We start from the raw sequence: 15,254 nt of genomic DNA, 5'->3' as shown, positions 1-15,254 counted from the left end.
ATGAACTCCGGCCACACCTGATGGACCTATGAAAAGGTGAGGGAGAGGTATTGTCAGCAACACCAAATGTTGCAGTGTTACAAGGTAATATGTGTGCATATCCACATATACAGTAGGTAATGTGATACTGGCTATATTGCTCACATTCTCAGCATGGATGCACAACTGTAGGTAAAAGCCAACCCCCCCATGCAGATACACCTGACACCCATGTACTGGTCTGTAGATTCTGCCACAATGACTGCTAATGTATCATACTGGTGAACACAGTAAGCTTACCTGGACACTCCTCTAATGTGGACGCTATGGCACCCACCTCCAGGATGTAAGGCGTGATGGTTGGCTGGGAGCTGTTGGTTGATCCTAGGTTCAACAGAATTCCTCTGTAGCTAAGAGTTATTGTTGTGTTGCAGGCCCTCCACCGGTGGCAGCACAATCCCTGCAACAGCAGCTGCCCTTTGACATGCAGCATTGACCATGTCTGTGGCCTGATATCAGACCTGCTTGTACGTCCTGTCCTGTTGGCCAATATGATTAAGTGCCCCCACAAAGTTAGCCCACAATGCTGCCTGCTGTTCATGATTGTGGCAATGCCTTGAAAGCAGGATGTGATGGTTGAGTCTGAGGGCATCCATTATAGAATCATTCTTTGCAGATGAAAATGGAGGATGTCTCTGTTGGTACATCATTCTTGCAAGCAACAAGAGAGGAACATATTTCAGGACCAGATGCATAGATGTCCACTATGTACAGACCCTACACACCCATAATGGCCTGCAATATCCACTGCTCCCTAACACATCATACCCCACAGTTTGCCAACACACTACATGTGCGGCTATCACCATGAAAGTAGCAATACTGGGTAATGTTCTGTGTGCTGTGACAGATTCTGCTGTATGTCTCTACACCCATCACTGCAGTTTGCTGTGGTGTATCGCCTATTGGCAAATCCCCACTAATATGTTATACTGCCACTGTTGGACAAATAGCAGTGTGCTATTCCAACAACTATATGGAGACAGTCCAGCAACACCATCTGTCACTGAGTTTGGACCTTTGTCCCCGCATTACATATGGCTTTGTCCTGATTTCTTACTGTAGGAGGTTGAGAGGTATGTTAGGCATAGCTCTCAACCAGAAAGGGATGAATATCCACAAAACAGGGACTTGGAGTACATCAGGGACATTCAGGGACACGTTTGCAATGTCAATACTATTTATTTGTGACATTGGCTGACTGAAAGGAGGTAAATTACATGATGTTACAGGAGTGTACACCCTTACTTAGTGTCACTATGTCTTCCATGTAATCCACTATCTTTACTACAACAGCTGAATGTTGTAGGAGGGATGGACAGGGACAGAGCAGAGATGTGACTCAAAGCAGGGAGAGTTGAAAGGCATGCCTGTAGGTGTTGGACAGCAGAGTATCACTGACATGTTATGATCATCGATCTAATACAAGCCTACTGTTTTAATCCCTATTCCCCATACCTCCATCCTCCCATCTGCATCCCATTTTTATGGGGAAATGTAGTACATACCTGGTAAAGTGAGGTATTCCTTTTTTGAAGCATTCCCCTGCAAATGCTTTGCACATATGCTGTCTGTGTGAGTAAACCACATACATTCCTGTTCCCTATAAGAAGTTGCTTGGCTTTTTCAGGTAATGCTCATTAACAGGTAATTGCCTCTGTACCAATCTGTGACTCAGAATTGCTCATTGCATCCAAAACAGCTGAATTGCACTATCATTAGCCACTGACATGGCACCACAGTGCAATATATAAGGGCTTCATGTAGGCCTTGGCCCCTTTCTTAGTTTTTGAGATGGACATTACTAAGGTGTGGAGACTACAGCATCACAGGGGGTAAGTACAAATACTGTCCACTGTAGAGATGTATGAAGTATGTCCACAGTTTTACCTTATATGTTTGGTCAGTGTCCCATTACAGTGTAGTCATCTGGCAGTTCACTGGCAAACATTGTGGGTTTAGGTCAGGAAAGGGGAGAGAGACATGTGAGTGCCACCTTTCGTACCCATTAGAATATGCATGGTAATGCAGTAGCTGTTATTCTATCAACTTGCTATCTTTGTAGGGGCAATCTGAGAAGCATGTACCTATCTCTGGGCCTTTGTCCCCTTTATATATGGTTGCGTCTGGATCCCTTGTTACAGGTGGTTGGGAGGTATGGTCTGTTTGTAGCAGCTACCTTAACATACAGCTGTGTATGCTCCGCTGCAGCCTAGGACACATGGGGGGTATGAACATGGAGACCAGCAAGCTGTATGTGTAACTGTGGTGGCTGTGACATCCCTGTCATTACAGCAACGCCAGGGTAAGTGTACCTGTTACAGTCCAAATGAGGCATGTGCTTAAGGTACATTTGTTATGGAACAGTGCCAATAGCAGAGAAGTAGGTGACATATAGTTAGGCTATATGAATATGTGCAGTGTGTCCCTACCTGCAGGCATGTGATTTGTAAAACTGGGTAGCCAATAATTAAGTAGCAGTAACCTATGGGGATTAAAACTGCATGACTGAGCCATTACTTGCTGTCTTCACAACAATGTAATTGAAGTGCAACACACTGGATTCAAACCCAGGACTTTGTGTGGCAAAATTTTGGGTATGCAAGGCAATTAACAGACTTTGCTACTGAATCAGTGCTGGAGTAGATGTATTTGCCAGATATATGTGCTGACACACAGGCTGTTACATACATTGCATCCATCAGTATGTGCATGGCTTTCAAAGACAGTTGTTTGCAGCAGAGTTCCAATGGAACATATGTACTGTGCCACCAATACCTTAGCAAGTGTGTTTCAAGATTTTACAGGTAAAAGTAACATTTACCTGCTATCCCACACATACTGCCATTATTATTTATTTGGCTGTCTATTGGTGTATTTTTTCAAAAAAGTTTTTCACATTAGGTTTGATTTCAGTCTGTCAGTGGCAGTCAGTATGTATTGCTGGAAACACCTGTTTTGATTAAGAAATTTGTGGCCTAGTAGGTTAGTACAGTAGACTGTAGTTGCCAGGGGCCTGGGTTCAAAACGTGGCAGTGGTGATTATTTTGTACATGTGCCTGACACTGTGAGAAACAATAGGATCATTAAGCCACATTAAAGGTCATTTAAGCAGATTTGGTCTGTCTGTAGCAGCTACCTTAACATACAGCCGTGTATGCTCCAGGTAGCTGCTACAGACAGACCATACCTCCCAACCATCTGTAACAAACCCACCTCCTTAGCAAACAAAAATGGAAAAAAATTAAGGGTAATGCTGCTCAACGCCAAAAGTCTAAATCTCAAGATGCAGGCTCTCAAAGCACTTCTCAGTATGGAGAACATTGATGTCTGTGCAGTAACTGAAACCTGGTTCAAGGGTCCTGAGAGTACCCCAGTGCTACCAGGCTATATCTTGTATCATGCTTTTCAGCCCCAAAACTCGGGCCAAATCAAAAAGGGAGGGGGAGTGCCCATATTCGTCAAGGACACCCACACCTCCAGGTTAGTGGCAACACATGAAGCATCAGAGATCATCCAGGTGCAACTAACCGTAGGCAAAACTGCTATACAACTGGTAGCATGTTACAGACCACCCTCCCAATCTCAGGAACCCCACTCAGACTTCCTGAAGACATTGGAGGATATGAATGTCTCACCAAACACCATCATATTGGGAGACTTCAACTACCCTAACAGACTGGATGCATTATTCTAACCCAAACACCCTAGCCCAAAGGTTCCTGGAATTCATAAATTCAAATGCAATGGAACAGTTAGTAACCTCTCCCACAAGGGGAGATAATATACTAGACCTGATCATCACAAACATGGGGACAAAGTGCTCCACACCAGAAGTATACCCTCACTAGTGAGATCTGACCACAAACTAATCACCCTGGATATACATATCCCACCTCCACCCCCAACACAAAAGACTACAGTGAAAAACTTCTCAAAAGCCGACTTTACACTTCTTAAAACTGAGATGGTATCCTTTAAGCCCTCTGGGCAAGTGGAAACCACATCCCACAATGCAGAATCCTTCACAAATGATTTCTACGGACATCTCCAAGAATGCATGGATCATGCAATCCCAAATAAAACCAAGACTCTCTCCACCAAGGGCAGGTGTCCTGTCTGGTGGACCCCAACCAAAAACAAATTGTATAACAAAAGAAGGAAGCTACTGCATGACAGAGTAAAATCCCATAAAGAGAATGCATTTCTGATCAGCACTAGTAGAAAGCTATGTTCTCTCATAAAAACATCCAAGGCCAACTTTGAGAGAAAAATCGCTATGGACACTAAAGATAACCACAAGGCCTTCTTCAGCTATGTTCTAAACCTGGGTGGAAACCCTCAGATATGTTCAGAGTTAGTTCACAATGACAAAAAATACACTGAACCCACAGATATTGCCAACATTCTGGCAGACAGGTTCAGTGCCAATTTCTCCCCTCCCTCACACCCAAAAGAAGAAATACTTATCCCAGCTGAATGTAACCTCCCTGTCATCTCAGATGTCCAGGTGAGAACCGCCCTCAGCAAAGCTAAAAACACAGCATCAATGGGACCTGACGGTATCCCGGGTTGCGTGCTACGTGAACTCCAAGAGGAGCTAAACCCGCACATAAAAATGCTATTTAACCTTAGCCTTACTACAGGATATGTACCTGAAAACTGGCGTACAGCAACAGTAGTCCCACTCCACAAAGGAGGCACCTCTACAGACCCTGGTAACTACCGCCCCATAAGCTTAACCAGCCTGGTCTGCAAAGCTATGGAAAGAATCGTTATGGAACTCATAAACAGAGACATTAGGGACTTACAGACACTTGATCCCACCCAGTTCAACTTTGTAAAGGGCAGATCCTGCCTTTTGAACCTGGTTAACTTTTTTGAAACAGTCACTAGAGCCATTGACAAGGGCAAAGCAGTCCATACAGCCTACCTGGACTTGGCTAAAGCTTTTGACACAATTCCCCACTCTGGCATCATAGACAAGCTCAACAGCTTAAATGTAAATCCATATGTCACAAGATGGGTGGCAAACTGGCTAAAGGATAGAACCCATAAAGTCAAAATCACTGGAGCCATGTCAGACTCAAAGCCAGTGACACATGGTGTCCCACAGGGCTCTGTCCTGGGACCCCTTTTGTTCGGCATTTATTTCTCAGATGTGAAAGCAAACATGGGAGGGTTGTGGCTGACAAAGTTCACAGATGACTGCAAACTAGGCGCCATAGTCAATACACCAGCTGACACATACATCCTACAGAAAGGCCTCACTGAAATGGACAACTGGTGCCGGAGTCATGGCCTTAAACTAAATGCCAAAAAATGTATAGTCATCCCCTTTGGGAAAAACAAAATACACACAAATTATCACATAGGCAGCAACCCACTGAGTATGGAAAAAGTAATCAGAGACCTGGGGACCCAAGTCGATAGTGACCTCTCATTTGACACCCATGTTGCCAAAATGGTTAAAAAGACTTTCTACCTTGCCCACCTTATCATGAAGGGATTCACATCCAGATCAAAGAAGGTCATTGTGGCCCTGTACTCCTCCCTTATCAGGCCCATGATTGAGTACAATGCACCATTTGGTATGTACCTCACCTGGCACTTGCAACAGCTAGAGAGACCCCAAAAGTACCTCACCAAGAGGATCAAGGGTCTCCAACATATGTCATATGCTGCCAGACTAAAGAAACTCCAACTCTATTCAGTAGCATACCGCCTGCTCAGAGGTGATCTGTGCCTGACGTACAAGGCCATGTCCAATCAGGAATTGATGGACATGCTCCACCTCAAAAAATCCAAATCCATCAGAACCAAGAGAGCTAAAGATTTAAACCTCAGCACAAATATGAATAGGACATGCTGGAGGGACAGATTCATAACTCAGAGGCTTCCCATACTCTGGAACAGAATCCCAGTTCATGTTAGGCAGAGCCCCTCACTGACTCTCTTCAAGAGAAATCTTGACGAGTGGATGGGAGATCGTAGGTTTACCCCAGGGGTCATTTCTGTGTCACTACTAGACAGAGGCACAGTAAACTAATTCTATTAAGTAAGGGGGTCTTCACTGTGTCACTACTAGACAGAGGCACAGTATTCTAAATCTATTCTGTACACTTATGTACCATTACATGGGGTGGTGAAAGCCACATCACTATGGCTAGGCTTATAAATGCCCCAGGGCAGATAGCCTAGTACCAAACTATGAAACTATGAAACTATTTGTTTGGTGCGGCACAACGCATCACATCACGGCACTTGCTTAGCTCCATGCAACTCCATGCTAGCAAATTAAAAAGAATAGGGGGTACTGAGACAGTGGTGAAATGGGGGCAAGTTGGGGGAAAAACACAGTTAAAGGCATGCAGAGATGTGCAGGAAGGGTGTAGGAAAGAACCATAGCTTTCCATTTCTTGTACAGCAACAGCTGTGCATTTTGAGAGAGAGAGGGGTGAGGACACCATAAATGTGTCGGCAAGCCAATTGGACACAAGTAATTGTCGACATATATGTGAAGTGGAGAGCTATGTATAGGATGTTTTTTTTTTTTGTGGGACAGGTGACGATTTTATTTTATAAGGAGAGAGTGGAATGTTGGGGATGGGATATAGGTACATAGGGGGACATAAGTTTGGTAGGAGAGGATGCAATTGCAGACAGACAAGACAGACGAGACAGCAAACAGGGGTGGTGTGTGACACATGAGGGGGAAAACATCTTGGATGGGGATGGTGTTGTGGAATCTGAAGTGCATGTGCCTCCAGACTGCAACAGTGTGACTGAGGTTCCCACCTATGGCCAGTCAACACTGATCCTTCACTGCCCTGAAGGTGGCTGTGATGGAGGTTGTGTGCCAGGGCCAGCTGGCCCTACAGTTTTCCAGTCTGCCCTCCATCCAGTGCAGGTAATGTTCATAGCTCCTATGAACAATCCTGTGCACCATAGCCGGTAGTCAATCCTGGGTGACTACTGCCATGACACCACTGTTCCAGGGGGGAACTGGCCCCATCCCCTGAGGCATTCCACCCAAAGGTTGTGCAGGGCCAGTGGAGGGGGCATCACTGGCTTGGGTCCTAGACATGCTGGGACCCAGTGCCATGGCCGGCTGTGGTATGGTAGGCAGATCAGCAGGAAATGGCCTACCCTGATGTGCTGTGGTTATGGAGGTAAAGCAATACATATAGGTCAGTTATGAACAGTTATGAACAAAACCGTTGTTAGTAATAGCATGCCAGAACATTGGAAATGGTTCCATTACATTTCAGTGCATATTATGTGCAACAAAACAATAAATAACAGAGCAGTCAGTATATTAACAGCATGCCAGTAACAGTAACGGCATCAGGCCAACAGAATAGGTAAATCAACAAGATATGTTAATATGCAACCACTGTAATACATAACAATAATAAAACCCATGCCCTAAAATAAAGTTTATGGAACAACATATGTTAATAGTAAACCATAACCAATGAACAGCAATAATTAATATTTGAAGACAAGGGGTGGGGAGAGAGAGAAATACAGTCCATTAATGCCATTATAGGCTATATAGTTGACAACAGTACTGCTATCTACTCTATAGGTCTGTCCTTTATTTATGTGTAAAAGTGCTCTATAGCTACTGTAGCATATACATACCTCTCAAGCTATCTGCAAGGGACAGTATGGGCCAACCAGTAACAACTGCAGGTACACAACTACACAGAAGACTTGAACATCAAGTGTACCTATATAACTACCAAGGTGTACTGTGGGCTGCTGTAGTGTTACTTTGCTATTTACATAATCATGTCGATGATACATCTGTGACAGAGGAATTATGCAACAGTAATTAGATTAACGTGACAGAGTGACACTTGAGAGACACGTATGTGTACAGTACAGGCAGTAAATAACTATCATGCCTTACCTGGTAGACATGGGGATAGAACCCAATAGCAGTGACTACAGAGGACATCTGCATCAAATGTATTAATTGACTGTAGCAACCTTTAACACACACTCCAGACATGCAGCCATACCAAAGTTTACACATTTTATTTCTTTTCTTTTATTATTATTATACTTATTTCCTGTATGTTATGTTGTATTTTCACATTCCTGGTAATGATTGTAATGGTCTGTGATATGTAAACACACAATAATGTACTAACAATATGGGATACCTCACCCATTTATTTGTAGTTCCTGTGGAGAGAATATCTGCAAACATTATGTGACTGATACTGCAATATTTAGATCGACATAGCAGTGGATTCAAACCCTTGTCTATGTGTGGCAAAAATGCACTTCATGCACAGCATTTAGCAAACTGAGCTACTGAGTCACTGCTGATTACTGACTGACTGATATTTTCCTAGAGCTCACTTGGCACCAAAACATGACCTGCTCATAGTGGTACAGTTTTATACTTGACTGCAGTGACAGTTGAACACATATGCATGGCATTCAAGCATGACAGAGATACTAGGTAAACTATACATTGCTACATAGAATGCAAGTGTACACAATATATTGATAGTGTGTTGAAATATCTGTGAAGTCAACAAACAATATCCGATTATGGGTTATTATTTGCAGTCTGCAACTAGTACACTGTTATACCTAACTGCAGCACTGTAACTCACAGGCTAAATGCTTGTAGCTGACATGTAATGGTGAAAACAAGACAATCTTGATGTACACAATTTACCTTGGTGTTATTGCTATTGGTCCATGTGTCATTGCAGACCAGTTGTCATAAGTCATTTCTTACAGAACAACTCTGAACCTACACTTATTGCACAAAAGACTTTATTAGATATACCTTCATGCAGGTACTGATATTAGTTCATGTTTTTATTGCAGAACAGATGTAATAATTGATTTCTTGCAAAACTTCCACAGTCATTGCACAAAAGACTTTATTAGAGATACCGTCAATCAGTTACTGGCATAATTTCATGTTTTTATTGCACAACAGTTGTCATTATGCAGGTGCTGCAATACAGCTGTAATTCCACAGTTATTGCAATATAAACTTTATTGCATATACTTTATTATGGTTAATGCTTTAGTCTTCCCTGCTTATGGCACTACAGTTGGCAATATGCACTTCTTGCAGTAAATCTGTAAGTCCACTTTCATTGCAATACAATTTTTATTGTATATACCTAATTATAGTTAATGTTTTACTCTTTATTGTTTATTTGACTATATATAGCAAAATTCATCTGTATTCACTGCACTCACGGTGCAACCTGGTCCTACACATGGTATGCACCTCAATGTTGTGACCCCTCTCCTCTGCAGCTGTTGGGAGAAGCATGCCATTATGCATACCAGTTTAGCAGACATTCAAGATTAGATATTGGTGAAACACAGGTAATAGTACTTACATAAATGTGGGACATTCCCAGCCTAGAATTTTTGGACCTCAGTGTCGAAGAGAGCCTCCTTCCATCTTTTTAGGTCATCATGGTGGTGACGACACTGCTCACCTTTGTGGGGTTTAACAGTTGAACTGGTGAGGTCCCTTGCCAGCCGGTCCCAGGCCTCCACCTTGCACTCTGAACACTGGTAACTTCCCTGCATCAGCAGGACCTCATGGTTTTTGACAAGGAGTCTGACCATGGGCCTGGACTCCTGAATACCCCACCGCTGTGCCCCAAAGTTCGAACCCTCTCCAACACCTGCCATTGTATCCTTCAGAGACAGAACTCCAACTGATTATGCTGTCGTTCTGCCTACAGTGCTTAATATAGCCTGTTTTCCAACCTTTACATTCCATTGGGCAATATTTTAAAAAGTGGCACATTGCTTAGCAGTGCACAAAACAGCACAGCTAAGCTAAGCAATGAAAAAAACTGGAATACTCGAATGCTTGGCATTGCTTAGCAGTCCACAAACCAGCCAAGTGATCCCAAGCAGTCCATAAACATAAGCCACTGTTATTTTGTTTATGCACTGCTTAACAGGTCTTAGCAGAGCTTAGCTGAGCATAGCAGGCCAGTGTTTATAAATAATTTGCATAATTTCTATTTCAAACAAAAATGCTAACTTGATCTTCCATGTAATCAAACCCTGCACCTACTGCACATAAGGTCATAACTCTACCCATTTAGCTATGTGGAATTTTGCTATACCTTTACATATACATCTGAGCTACCTTTAAGCAATGTTGAGTACCATGCCATGCCATGCAAACCCGCTCAGCTACATTTAAACTTGACCTTTACAGAACTAATTAAATATATCTGGTTTCTATTTTTAGATGCTTGATAGGTATCTCAGCACCCCTTAGCACTGCTGCTCTCCATGCCATGCTGCACAAACATACTTTTTAAAAAGAATAAAAAAATATATAAATTACATTGCTATCATACAATCGGGCAGTGCAGGGAGTGTGTTACTCATCTGCAGATGCAGTTATCAACACACTCCCTACACTGATTTGATAACTGTGTTTTACAGCTCTCCCTGAGCAATGCATCATGATTAATATGCATGGCGTACTGCCAAGATGGAACCATGTATATGGACATGGTAACATTCTGTGTAGGCTCTAGACTATGCCTACATTGATTTTATTAAATCTAGGAATATGTTTACACCTGCTACATGATGTCAAAAGTTTGGCTTTCAGCAATTTTAATGAGTTCACACCTCATTTGACTATTCACTATGCTCATAGCCCTGGGTGTGCACTATAAGAAGGTAACCATGTAGCTAGGGATGTTGATGAGGAGAGTTGTGTATGTGGAGAACATAGAAGAGGATTGCTATTAATTTTGATTTATCTGCACAGAAGCCTTCTGAACTTGCTAAGGTATGATTGTATTTTTAAGTATATGCTAGATTTGTTCACATGTTCCAAGGAAAGTATTTTATACCATTTTACTTTCTCAGATAGACAGCCTTATTAACTTTCATCACACGTGTTATTGCTACAGCTGGTTATCTTACACTCTTCTTATATTATTTCAGTAAAATGTAATATTCTAAATTATCAATGCACAAAGATGTTAGGCTTTAAGATGGCACATAGACATATCTTGGGGAGTGCTGTGCACAGGGACAGGTGACTGGCAATCATACAAAATTGACTTTTCTGTTGTAACTTTGTACATATTTTGTGAGAAAAAATTTGAAAGCATTTATAACAATTGACTAATGTGTTATTCCAACATGTGTTGTCACAATAAAAAGTTGTTTTCAAGAGGTTTGCTCTTGAAATTGTTTCATTGTCCTGTTATTTGTGTGGTAAATAATATATTATTCCATGGTTATTCCTTGTTTTGGATCAAAAAATTGGTGGAGATGGTACAATCACATAACCTTAAATTTTAATACCCGAACTGTGTTTCTCCAGTGGTTAATGTTGAAACTATATACATGTATATAAGCAGAAATTTAGTTATGCAATGTTTATATGTTGTATCATTGTCTGTTTTATGTCACCTAGGAGTATGGCATACAAGAGTATCAATCCACATTAACCCTAATTTAGAGACTCAGAAAATTATGTAATAGTGCAAGCATTTAGGAGATATTTTGCCTTTCTGCTTGAGAAAGGATTTGGGGATATGGCTGACAGAATGCAGATTTTGAACCAGATAGTTAATGACATAAATGTCATAGGGGTAGAAGCAGGACTTACGATCAGGTGCATCATAGGGTCACTGGTATTATTTTCACAGCACAAAGGAGAGCAGCTGCATTTGCTCATAAACAGCTGGCTACAAGGGTGGGGGGTGGGGAGACTGCTACAAAACCACCACTGACACCAAGTGAAGAGTTCTTGTCCACTGTCAGAGATCCAGAGATTTCAGTGGAAAGTGTATAACAATATGCTTGATGTTGATGCTGATGTTTCTGGGGGGGGGGGGCAATTATGTGCCAGAAGGATCTTCCAGGTAAGCTTACATATGTCAATTTACAGTATAACATTTTCCTTGTATAATAAAATATTCTAAGTAATAGTTCATGTTATTTTTTTTTATAAATATTGATAAATTGATGCAGTTAACAACACATTTTTGTTCCTTACACACTGGCTGTGTGTGGGCATGTCAGCCAAGTTTCAGTTAAATGTATTGTTAATTGACATATAGACAAAATTCTGTACCTCTCTGTTACTGGAATTGTGATGATTGTGTGTGTCCTTACCTTTTGCTTAACTTCTTCCAGAAACATCTGCCATATCAAGTGTGGAGTCATCTGCACATGATAAGTCAAACCTTTTTCTTTGATTATTGATGACCATTTGCTAGAAATATGCATTTATCCATCTATGTGAGGTGGGTGTCATGAATGTGTGTGTATTGGTGTACCATCTCTGGTAGTGGCACTGGTGTTAGTTTGTTATCATACAGTAAATTGTAGTGTAGGTATTCATTTCTTTCCTGTGTTTGTTGCTTATTATCAGAGGTGATCCTAACAGTGGAAGTGTGGGCCTTCTACCACATGACATTGGAGTATTGGTAGATTCTGATGATAATGGTGGCCAAACAGATGCATAGTTGGGGGGGTGCAGAGATTGAATCTGACACTGAGGTTGACATTCACCCATCACCTGACACAGCTAGTAGGTCTACACATACCTATTCCAGTGAGACCTCAGATATTGGACAGGTGGAGGGTAACACACTTGATCAATGCAGTCCGGTTACTGCAGCTTCAGTGCTGGTTGACTCTGGCTGTAGCCAAAGTGTGGACAGGTATGACTCAGGAGGGTTGTTAGGGGTGGTCATAGAAGGCCTGTTGTCCACACTCCAGTTGATCCTGGTGTGCTTTTACATGCCAATCGATGTATGTTTAGGGTCATCATGGAAGTGCAGGCATGTTCCAGTAGGGCCTCTGAGAAAATGTTTAGGGTTGTAGATGTGGCACAGACTGACATGTGTGACTACCACCAGCATGCTGCCGATCCAATGGACTGGACAAATGACATGATGGAAAGGGCAGTGTCTGTGATGGAACATCTGCTAGGAGTGGGAGGGCATCCACATGGATGCAGGTCAGCATCATCATCTGATGTTAGTCAATGTGGCTGTGCCTGATCACACTCGCAGTGACACTACTTCCACTGCTCTGTCAGTGATTTAGGTGTCCACACTCACACATGGTAGGCCACAGGGTCCTGGTCCTGGGTGTGCTTGTGAGGAGAGCTTATTCAGCAGACATCAGTCATGTTCATGTAACAGCAGTGCATCTGACTGTGGGCATGAATGTGCCAGTGCAACTCCTGGCAGAGTCAGTTCTCAGGGTTAGGGATGACGACAATGAATTGTCACCTCTATCATGCATGCCTCACACCTGCCTGACATAGCAGGACATAGAACTAGCATACATGTTTCAACTTGAGTGCCCATACAGACACACACACACACACACACACACACACACACACACACACACACACACACACACACACACACACACACACACACACACAATAGTTACATGGATCAATAGTGAGGCTTACAGCTCATTCTGTCTCCATGGCCATTTGATACTTTATCAAAATTTCAGCCTGTCTGTCTTTCTTACTCACATGCAGTCACTACCTTTTGCATCAGCCTTGGCCTGCTACCCCCACCCAGACAAGACCCTGTGCAGATGATTATAACTGTGCCATAACCTTGATTTTCTGTCTTTTGGATTCAGGTACACATAACTATTTTATCTGATGCCCAGGGTACATAGCTGACTGAGTGCTTAGTATATATGCGTTTGTGATGCTCTTTTGAAAATTGCACTACTTTCTTACAGGTTTTTTTAATGTATGAATCTTTGATGCATGAGGCCTATTAGTTGATAGAGAAAACATCTACTGACATAAGTCAGTGCTGTCACATATTCATGTCATTGTTGTAAAAATTTCCCATCTTCTACTTAGTTACATCAGCAAGTAAAAGTAGGCAAGGATATGCAATTAATTTGTGTTCTTAGCTATTTATTTTCTTATTCTGTGTTCAACACTTACCTTGGAAGTCCGGCAGTTACAAGAGTTTTAACTCAGGTAGACTCTTTGTAATGCTAGCAATACACAGCCATTACATGGGTAAGTAAAGGTTGTGAGCATTGCCAAGCATCAGTGTTACTGTATGTACGTGCATAGGATTCACCCCTTAGCATGTGAGCTATCCATTGCTTCTTAGCCAGGATGAGGGCATATTATGTACGCCTATGTCTGCCTACACCCACAACAGCTGGTGCTTCCCCCTCTGATTCCTCACCTGAGTGTGACTGTGTGACCTTGCTAGTGGTGGTGGCATGTGAGCCCCTTCCCCATTGTGTTCTTGCTGGAGCTATTTTCTCAGGATAATGTTGTGAAGCATGGCACAGACAGTGAATATTTCAGCACATGTACGGGGATTGTACTGCAGAGCTCCTCCAGATGTATCTAGGCACTGGAACCATGACTTCAACAGCCCAAACACATGCTCTGTGGTATTTCTTGTTTGAGCATGTGCCTCATTATAACATTCTTTAGTTGTTATGTCTGCATTTCTGATGGATGTCATCAGCCACAGTTCCAGTGCATAACCTACATCCTCTATTAATGACCTTGTGGAATATCCACCCTAGAAAACATCTGATAGAGTTAGGAGTTGTGTCAAATATGTGAGTCATGGTAACTGTCTAGGTTGCCAGCGCACACATTCAGGATGATTCCCTTAGCATTTCAGATAACCTGGCAGTTAAAGGAGAGGAAACCCTTTCTGTTTATGTACTCCCTTCGATGTTCAACAGGTGATGTTTGGTTTCAATATGCATGCAGTCTATGGCACCCAGACAGAACTCCTGAATAGCTGTAGCTTTGTCCTCAGGTGTACAGGGAAAGTATATGTAGTAACTGGCATGTTGTACCACAGCATTCAGGAACTGATGGTGGATCTTGAATGCTGATGCCTGTGATACCCTAGCATATCAACTGTTGGACTCTGGAAGGTTTCTTTAGTTAATATTCTAAGTGCTACACATACCATATTCTCCTCAGGTATTGATTCCCCTTGGTTTGCTCTTGCTCTCAGCTGAGGATGGCAGAGGTTACAGAGCTCCTGTAGTGTCTCTAGCTATCCTGTAGCGCTGTAAAATTTCCATCTCATGCAGACCATGAAATGTTAATGGGGGGGGGGTCTAAATACCTTTCTCCTTCTTGGCTGAAGACTATTAGCAGCAGCAGCATAGACTTGGGCCTGCTGCACATGCACATGAATAAG

This window comes from Protopterus annectens, chromosome 10.part0 (assembly GCF_019279795.1).
Source record: "Protopterus annectens isolate FY-2018-M chromosome 10.part0, PAN1.0, whole genome shotgun sequence".
NCBI classification, from domain to species: domain Eukaryota; kingdom Metazoa; phylum Chordata; order Ceratodontiformes; family Protopteridae; genus Protopterus; species Protopterus annectens.
This window is presented reverse-complemented; position numbering follows the sequence as displayed.